Here is a 7500-nt window from a genome sequence, read left to right as displayed (position 1 = left end):
GCACAACGCCGGGACCTTTGCTTATGAAGGTCTGCGGCGGGCAGGCAGGCAGGCAGGCAGGCAGGCAGGCAGGCAGGCAGGCAGGCAGGCAGGCAGGCAGGCAGCAGGCAGGCAGGCAGGCAGGCAGGCAGGCAGGCCTTTCCCTCCCTCCCTCCCTCCCACCCACCGGGTAGACCGGCACAACGCCGGGACCTTTGCTTATGAAGGTCTGCGGCGGGCAGGCAGGCAGGCAGGCAGCAGGCAGGCAGGCAGGCAGGCAGGCAGGCAGGCAGGCAGGCAGGCCTTTCCCTCCCTCCCTCCCTCCCACCCACCGGGTAGACCGGCACAACGCCGGGACCTTTGCTTATGAAGGTCTGCGGCGGGCAGGCAGGCAGGCAGGCAGGCAGGCAGGCAGGCAGGCAGGCAGGCAGGCAGGCAGGCAGGCAGGCAGGCAGGCAGGCAGGCAGGCAGGCAGGCAGGCAGGCAGGCAGGCAGGCCTTTCCCTCCCTCCCTCCCTCCCACCCACCGGGTAGACCGGCACAACGCCGGGACCTTTGCTTATAAAGGTCTCTGGGATCTACCAGACAGACGGCGCCTGTCACTTGATTTAGGAGCACTGGGGCGACCCCGTGTGGCCAGCGGATAGCTAGGTAGGCAGCGCGGCCATTCCCCCCCCCACTTGGGTGGGCCGTCTTTGTGTGTGTGTGTCTGTCTGTCTGTCTGTCTGTCTGGCCTGTGTGTGTGTGTGTGTGAGAGAGAGAGAGAGAGAGAGAGAGAGAGAGAGAGTGATACTTGTGTCCATCTCTCTCTCTCTCTCTCTCTCTCTGTGTGTGTGTGTGTGTGTGTGTGTCTCCCCCACACAAGCACATGCTCTGTTTGAGTCTATGCTTGCATGAGAGAGATATTTTGTGTCTTTCAGTCTCCCTCCCCCGCAAAAGAGTTTTGTTTTGTGTTTTCTTTGTTTGTGTGTTGTGTGTGTGTGTGTGAGAGAGAGAGAGAGAGATTTTGTGTCCATTTCTGTCTCCCCTGCACACTTGAGTGCGAGTGCGAGGTGTATTTGATTCCTGTCCTCTCTCTGTCTCCTCGGCACAAGCACATGCTCTGTTTCAGTGTATGCCAGCGTGAGAGAGATATCTTGTGTCTTTCCGTCTCCCTCCCTCGCAAACAAGTTTGTTCCGCGTTGCGTGCGTGCGTTCGATATTGTCCCTGTTGTTGTTATTCTGCGTGCGTCCATGCAGTCGAAATGGGGGTTTGTGCGTTTGTGTATGTGTTTGTGTGTCCTGGCCTGCCTGGGTCTCTCTCTCTTTTTGATATATTTTGGGTCCGTCTCTCTGTGTCTGTCTCTGTCCCCCGCAAGCAAGGACGTGGGTGTATTTTTATATGTCTCTCTCTCTCTCTCTCTCTCTCTCTCTCTCTCTCTCTCTCTCTCTCTCTCTGTGTGTGTGTGTGTGTGTGTGTGTGTGTGAGAGAGAGAGAGAGAGAGAGAGAGAAGCACCTTAGAGACCACCTAAGTTTTTCATCGCTATGAGGTTTCGTGAGCATGCACACTTCTTCAGGCACACGAAAGCTCGTAGCGATGACAAACCTAGTTCCTCTCTAAGGTGCTACTGCTGCAAGAATATACCCCATCCAGCCCACTGACTCGCACCGTTGCGTGGTCCCCCGTAAAGAAGGGTCGTCCGAACGCCTGTCCTCTACGAACCCCAGTTCCCATTGCTGTAATGGGTTGACCGGGTGTTTCATTCGGATGGGATCCATTCAGCCCTGAGTGCACACTGGAAGGTAAGATCCTTGAAGCTGAGGCCTCAATACTTTGGCCACCCCACGAGAAGAGAAGACTCCCTGGAAAAGACCCTGACGTTGGGAAAAGATGGAAGGCACAAGGAGAAGGGGACGACAGAGGACCAGATAAGGTTGGAAGGTGTTCTCGTGGCTACCAACAGGAGTCTGACCAAACTGCGGGAGGCAGTGGAAGACAGGAGTGCATGGCGAAGAGTCGGACACGACTAAACGACAACAATCTTGTCAAATGGTTACTGTCTTGCTGTCTGTCTCTCTGTATCCCCGTGTCTGTGTCTACCCCGTACGCAAGGGAAGCCATGCCGTGTGCTCCACCCCCCCCCGAAAAGGCACACCAAGTGTTTTCTCCCTTAATGCCCCTGCGGGTCGACCGGGCGTTTCATTCAAATGGGCCACTCACTGCACTCTAACCGAGAGTTGTGAAGGGACGGCGCCCCTAGTGGCGGCTGAGCTGGTACCGGGGAGCCTCAGCCCCTCCGGCGGGTAGACCGGGAAGAAATGCTTTCTCCGGGTAGACCGGACGTCCCAGACTCTCCGACGAGTAGACCGGGAGGCCTTGCTTTCGGGGAGGTAGACCGGGAAGCCCCAGATTCTCCGGCGAGTAGACCGCGGCAACCGGCGGGTAGACCGGGAAGACTTGCTTTCTCCGGGTAGACCAGACGTCCCAGCCTCTCCGGCGAGTAGCCCGGGAAAACCGGCGCGGAAGGGCGGGTAGACCGGGAGGCCTTGCTTTGGGAGAGGTAGACCGGGAAGCCCCAGACTCTCCGGCGAGTAGACCGGTGCAACCGGCGGGTAGACCGGGAAGACTTGCTTTCTCCGGGTAGACCGGACGCCCCAGCCTCTCCGGCGAGTAGACCGGGGCAACCGACGCGGAAGGGCGGGTAGACCGGGAGGCTTTGCTTTCGGGGAGGTAGACCGGGAAGCCCCAGCCTCTCCGGCGGGTAGACCGGGGCAAGCGGCGCCCTTGCGAGTCGACCGGGAGGCCTTGCTTTCGGGGAGGTAGACCGGGAAGCCCCAGACTCTCCGGCGAGTAGACCGGGAAGACTTGCTTTCTCCGGGTAGACCGGACGTCCCAGCCTCTCCGGCGGGTAGACCGGGGCAACCGGCGCCCTTGCGAGTCGAACGGGAAGACTTGCTTTCTCTCAGGTAGACCGGGAAGCCCCAGACTCTCCGGCGAGTAGACCGGGGCAACCGGCGGGTAGACCGGGAAGACTTGCTTTCTCCGGGTAGACCGGACGCCCCAGCCTCTCCGGCGAGTAGACCGGGACAACCGACGCGGAAGGGCGGGTAGACCGGGAGGCTTTGCTTTCGGGGAAGTAGACCGGGAAGCCCCAGCCTCTCCGGCGGGTAGACCGGGGCAAGCGGCGCCCTTGCGAGTCGACCGGGAAGACTTGCTTTCTCTCAGGTAGACCGGGACGTCCCAGGCTCTCCGGCGAGTAGACCGGGGCAACCGGCGGGTAGACCGGGAAGACTTGCTTTCTCCGGGTAGACCAGACGTCCCAGCCTCTCCGACGAGTAGACCGGAGCAACCGACGCGGAAGGGCGAGTAGACCGGGAGGCCTTGCTTTCGGGGAGGTAGACCGGGAAGCCCCAGCCTCTCCGGCGGGTAGACCGGGGCAACCGGCGCCCTTGCGAGTCGACCGGGAAGACTTGCTTTCTCTCAGGTAGACCGGGACGTCCCAGGCTCTCCGGCGAGTAGACCGGGAGGCCTTGCTTTCGGGGAGGTAGACCGGGAAGCCCCAGACTCTCCGGCGAGTAGACCGCGGCAACCGGCGGGTAGACCGGGAAGACTTGCTTTCTCCGGGTAGACCAGACGTCCCAGCCTCTCCGGCGAGTAGCCCGGGAAAACCGGCGCGGAAGGGCGGGTAGACCGGGAGGCCTTGCTTTCGGAGAGGTAGACCGGGAAGCCCCAGACTCTCCGGCGAGTAGACCGGGGCAACCGGCGGGTAGACCGGGAAGACTTGCTTTCTCCGGGTAGACCGGACGCCCCAGCCTCTCCGGCGAGTAGACCGGGGCAACCGACGTGGAAGGGCGGGTAGACCGGGAGGCTTTGCTTTCGGGGAAGTAGACCGGGAAGCCCCAGCCTCTCCGGCGGGTAGACCGGGGCAAGCGGCGCCCTTGCGAGTCGACCGGGAAAACTTGCTTTCTCTCAGGTAGACCGGGACGTCCCAGGCTCTCCGGCGAGTAGACCGGGAGGCCTTGCTTTCTCTCAGGTAGACCGGGAAGCCCCAGACTCTCCGGCGAGTAGACCGGGGCAACCGGCGGGTAGACCGGGAAGACTTGCTTTCTCCGGGTAGACCGGACGTCCCAGCCTCTCCGGCGGGTAGACCGGGGCAACCGGCGCCCTTGCGAGTCGACCGGGAAGACTTGCTTTCTCTCAGGTAGACCGGGAAGCCCCAGACTCTCCGGCGAGTAGACCGGGGCAACCGGCGGGTAGACCGGGAAGACTTGCTTTCTCCGGGTAGACCGGACGCCCCAGCCTCTCCGGCGAGTAGACCGGGGCAACCGACGCGGAAGGGCGGGTAGACCGGGAGGCTTTGCATTCGGGGAAGTAGACCGGGAAGCCCCAGCCTCTCCGGCGGGTAGACCGGGGCAACCGGCGCCCTTGCGAGTCGACCGGGAAGACTTGCTTTCTCTCAGGTAGACCGGGACGTCCCAGGCTCTCCGGCGAGTAGACCGGGAGGCCTTGCTTTCGGGGAGGTAGACCGGGAAGCCCCAGACTCTCCGGCGAGTAGACCGGGGCAACCGGCGGGTAGACCGGGAAGACTTGCTTTCTCCGGGTAGACCGGACGCCCCAGCCTCTCCGGCGAGTAGACCGGGACAACCGACGCGGAAGGGCGGGTAGACCGGGAGGCTTTGCTTTCGGGGAAGTAGACCGGGAAGCCCCAGCCTCTCCGGCGGGTAGACCGGGGCAACCGGCGCCCTTGCGAGTCGACCGGGAAGACTTGCTTTCTCTCAGGTAGACCGGGACGTCCCAGGCTCTCCGGCGAGTAGACCGGGGCAATCGGCGGGTAGACCGGGAAGACTTGCTTTCTCCGGGTAGACCGGACGCCCCAGCCTCTCCGGCGAGTAGACCGGGGCAACCGACGTGGAAGGGCGGGTAGACCGGGAGGCTTTGCTTTCGGGGAAGTAGACCGGGAAGCCCCAGCCTCTCCGGCGGGTAGACCGGGGCAAGCGGCGCCCTTGCGAGTCGACCGGGAAGACTTGCTTTCTCTCAGGTAGACCGGGACGTCCCAGGCTCTCCGGCGAGTAGACCGGGAGGCCTTGCTTTCGGAGAGGTAGACCGGGAAGCCCCAGACTCTCCGGCGAGTAGACCGGGGCAACCGGCGGGTAGACCGGGAAGACTTGCTTTCTCCGGGTAGACCGGACGCCCCAGCCTCTCCGGCGAGTAGACCGGGGCAACCGACGCGGAAGGGCGGGTAGACCGGGAGGCTTTGCTTTCGGGGAAGTAGACCGGGAAGCCCCAGCCTCTCCGGCGGGTAGACCGGGGCAAGCGGCGCCCTTGCGAGTCGACCGGGAAGACTTGCTTTCTCTCAGGTAGACCGGGACGTCCCAGGCTCTCCGGCGAGTAGACCGGGAGGCCTTGCTTTCGGAGAGGTAGACCGGGAAGCCCCAGACTCTCCGGCGAGTAGACCGGGGCAACCGGCGGGTAGACCGGGAAGACTTGCTTTCTCCGGGTAGACCGGACGCCCCAGCCTCTCCGGCGAGTAGACCGGGGCAACCGACGCGGAAGGGCGGGTAGACCGGGAGGCTTTGCTTTCGGGGAAGTAGACCGGGAAGCCCCAGCCTCTCCGGCGGGTAGACCGGGGCAAGCGGCGCCCTTGCGAGTCGACCGGGAAGACTTGCTTTCTCTCAGGTAGACCGGGACGTCCCAGGCTCTCCGGCGAGTAGACCGGGAGGCCTTGCTTTCTCTCAGGTAGACCGGGAAGCCCCAGACTCTCCGGCGAGTAGACCGGGGCAACCGGCGGGCAGACCGGGAAGACTTGCTTTCTCCGGGTAGACCGGACGCCCCAGCCTCTCCGGCGAGTAGACCGGGACAACCGACGCGGAAGGGCGGGTAGACCGGGAGGCTTTGCATTCGGGGAAGTAGACCGGGAAGCCCCAGCCTCTCCGGCGGGTAGACCGGGGCAACCGGCGCCCTTGCGAGTCGACCGGGTAGACTTGCTTTCTCTCAGGTAGACCGGGACGTCCCAGGCTCTCCGGCGAGTAGACCGGGAGGCCTTGCTTTCTCTCAGGTAGACCGGGAAGCCCCAGACTCTCCGGCGAGTAGACCGGGGCAACCGGCGGGTAGACCGGGAAGACTTGCTTTCTCCGGGTAGACCGGACGCCCCAGCCTCTCCGGCGAGTAGACCGGGGCAACCGACGCGGAAGGGCGGGTAGACCGGGAGGCTTTGCATTCGGGGAAGTAGACCGGGAAGCCCCAGCCTCTCCGGCGGGTAGACCGGGGCAACCGGCGCCCTTGCGAGTCGACCGGGAAGACTTGCTTTCTCTCAGGTAGACCGGGACGTCCCAGGCTCTCCGGCGAGTAGACCGGGAGGCCTTGCTTTCGGGGAGGTAGACCGGGAAGCCCCAGACTCTCCGGCGAGTAGACCGGGGCAACCGGCGGGTAGACCGGGAAGACTTGCTTTCTCCGGGTAGACCGGACGTCCCAGCCTCTCCGGCGGGTAGACCGGGGCAACCGGCGCCCTTGCGAGTCGACCGGGAAGACTTGCTTTCTCTCAGGTAGACCGGGAAGCCCCAGACTCTCCGGCGAGTAGACCGGGGCAACCGGCGGGTAGACCGGGAAGACTTGCTTTCTCCGGGTAGACCGGACGCCCCAGCCTCTCCGGCGAGTAGACCGGGACAACCGACGCGGAAGGGCGGGTAGACCGGGAGGCTTTGCTTTCGGGGAAGTAGACCGGGAAGCCCCAGCCTCTCCGGCGGGTAGACCGGGGCAACCGGCGCCCTTGCGAGTCGACCGGGAAGACTTGCTTTCTCTCAGGTAGACCGGGACGTCCCAGGCTCTCCGGCGAGTAGACCGGGGCAACCGGCGGGTAGACCGGGAAGACTTGCTTTCTCCGGGTAGACCAGACGTCCCAGCCTCTCCGACGAGTAGACCGGAGCAACCGACGCGGAAGGGCGAGTAGACCGGGAGGCCTTGCTTTCGGGGAGGTAGACCGGGAAGCCCCAGCCTCTCCGGCGGGTAGACCGGGGCAAGCGGCGCCCTTGCGAGTCGACCGGAAAGACTTGCTTTCTCTCAGGTAGACCGGGACGTCCCAGGCTCTCCGGCGAGTAGACCGGGAGGCCTTGCTTTCGGGGAGGTAGACCGGGAAGCCCCAGACTCTCCGGCGAGTAGACCGCGGCAACCGGCGGGTAGACCGGGAAGACTTGCTTTCTCCGGGTAGACCAGACGTCCCAGCCTCTCCGGCGAGTAGCCCGGGAAAACCGGCGCGGAAGGGCGGGTAGACCGGGAGGCCTTGCTTTCGGAGAGGTAGACCGGGAAGCCCCAGACTCTCCGGCGAGTAGACCGGGGCAACCGGCGGGTAGACCGGGAAGACTTGCTTTCTCCGGGTAGACCGGACGCCCCAGCCTCTCCGGCGAGTAGACCGGGGCAACCGACGTGGAAGGGCGGGTAGACCGGGAGGCTTTGCTTTCGGGGAAGTAGACCGGGAAGCCCCAGCCTCTCCGGCGGGTAGACCGGGGCAAGCGGCGCCCTTGCGAGTCGACCGGGAAGACTTGCTT

Source organism: Zootoca vivipara, chromosome 16, assembly GCF_965207765.1.
Source record: "Zootoca vivipara chromosome 16, rZooViv2.hap1.1, whole genome shotgun sequence".
Taxonomy (NCBI): Eukaryota; Metazoa; Chordata; class Lepidosauria; order Squamata; family Lacertidae; genus Zootoca; species Zootoca vivipara.
The sequence above is the reverse complement of the archived record's forward strand: the minus strand, read 5'-3'. Positions refer to the sequence as shown.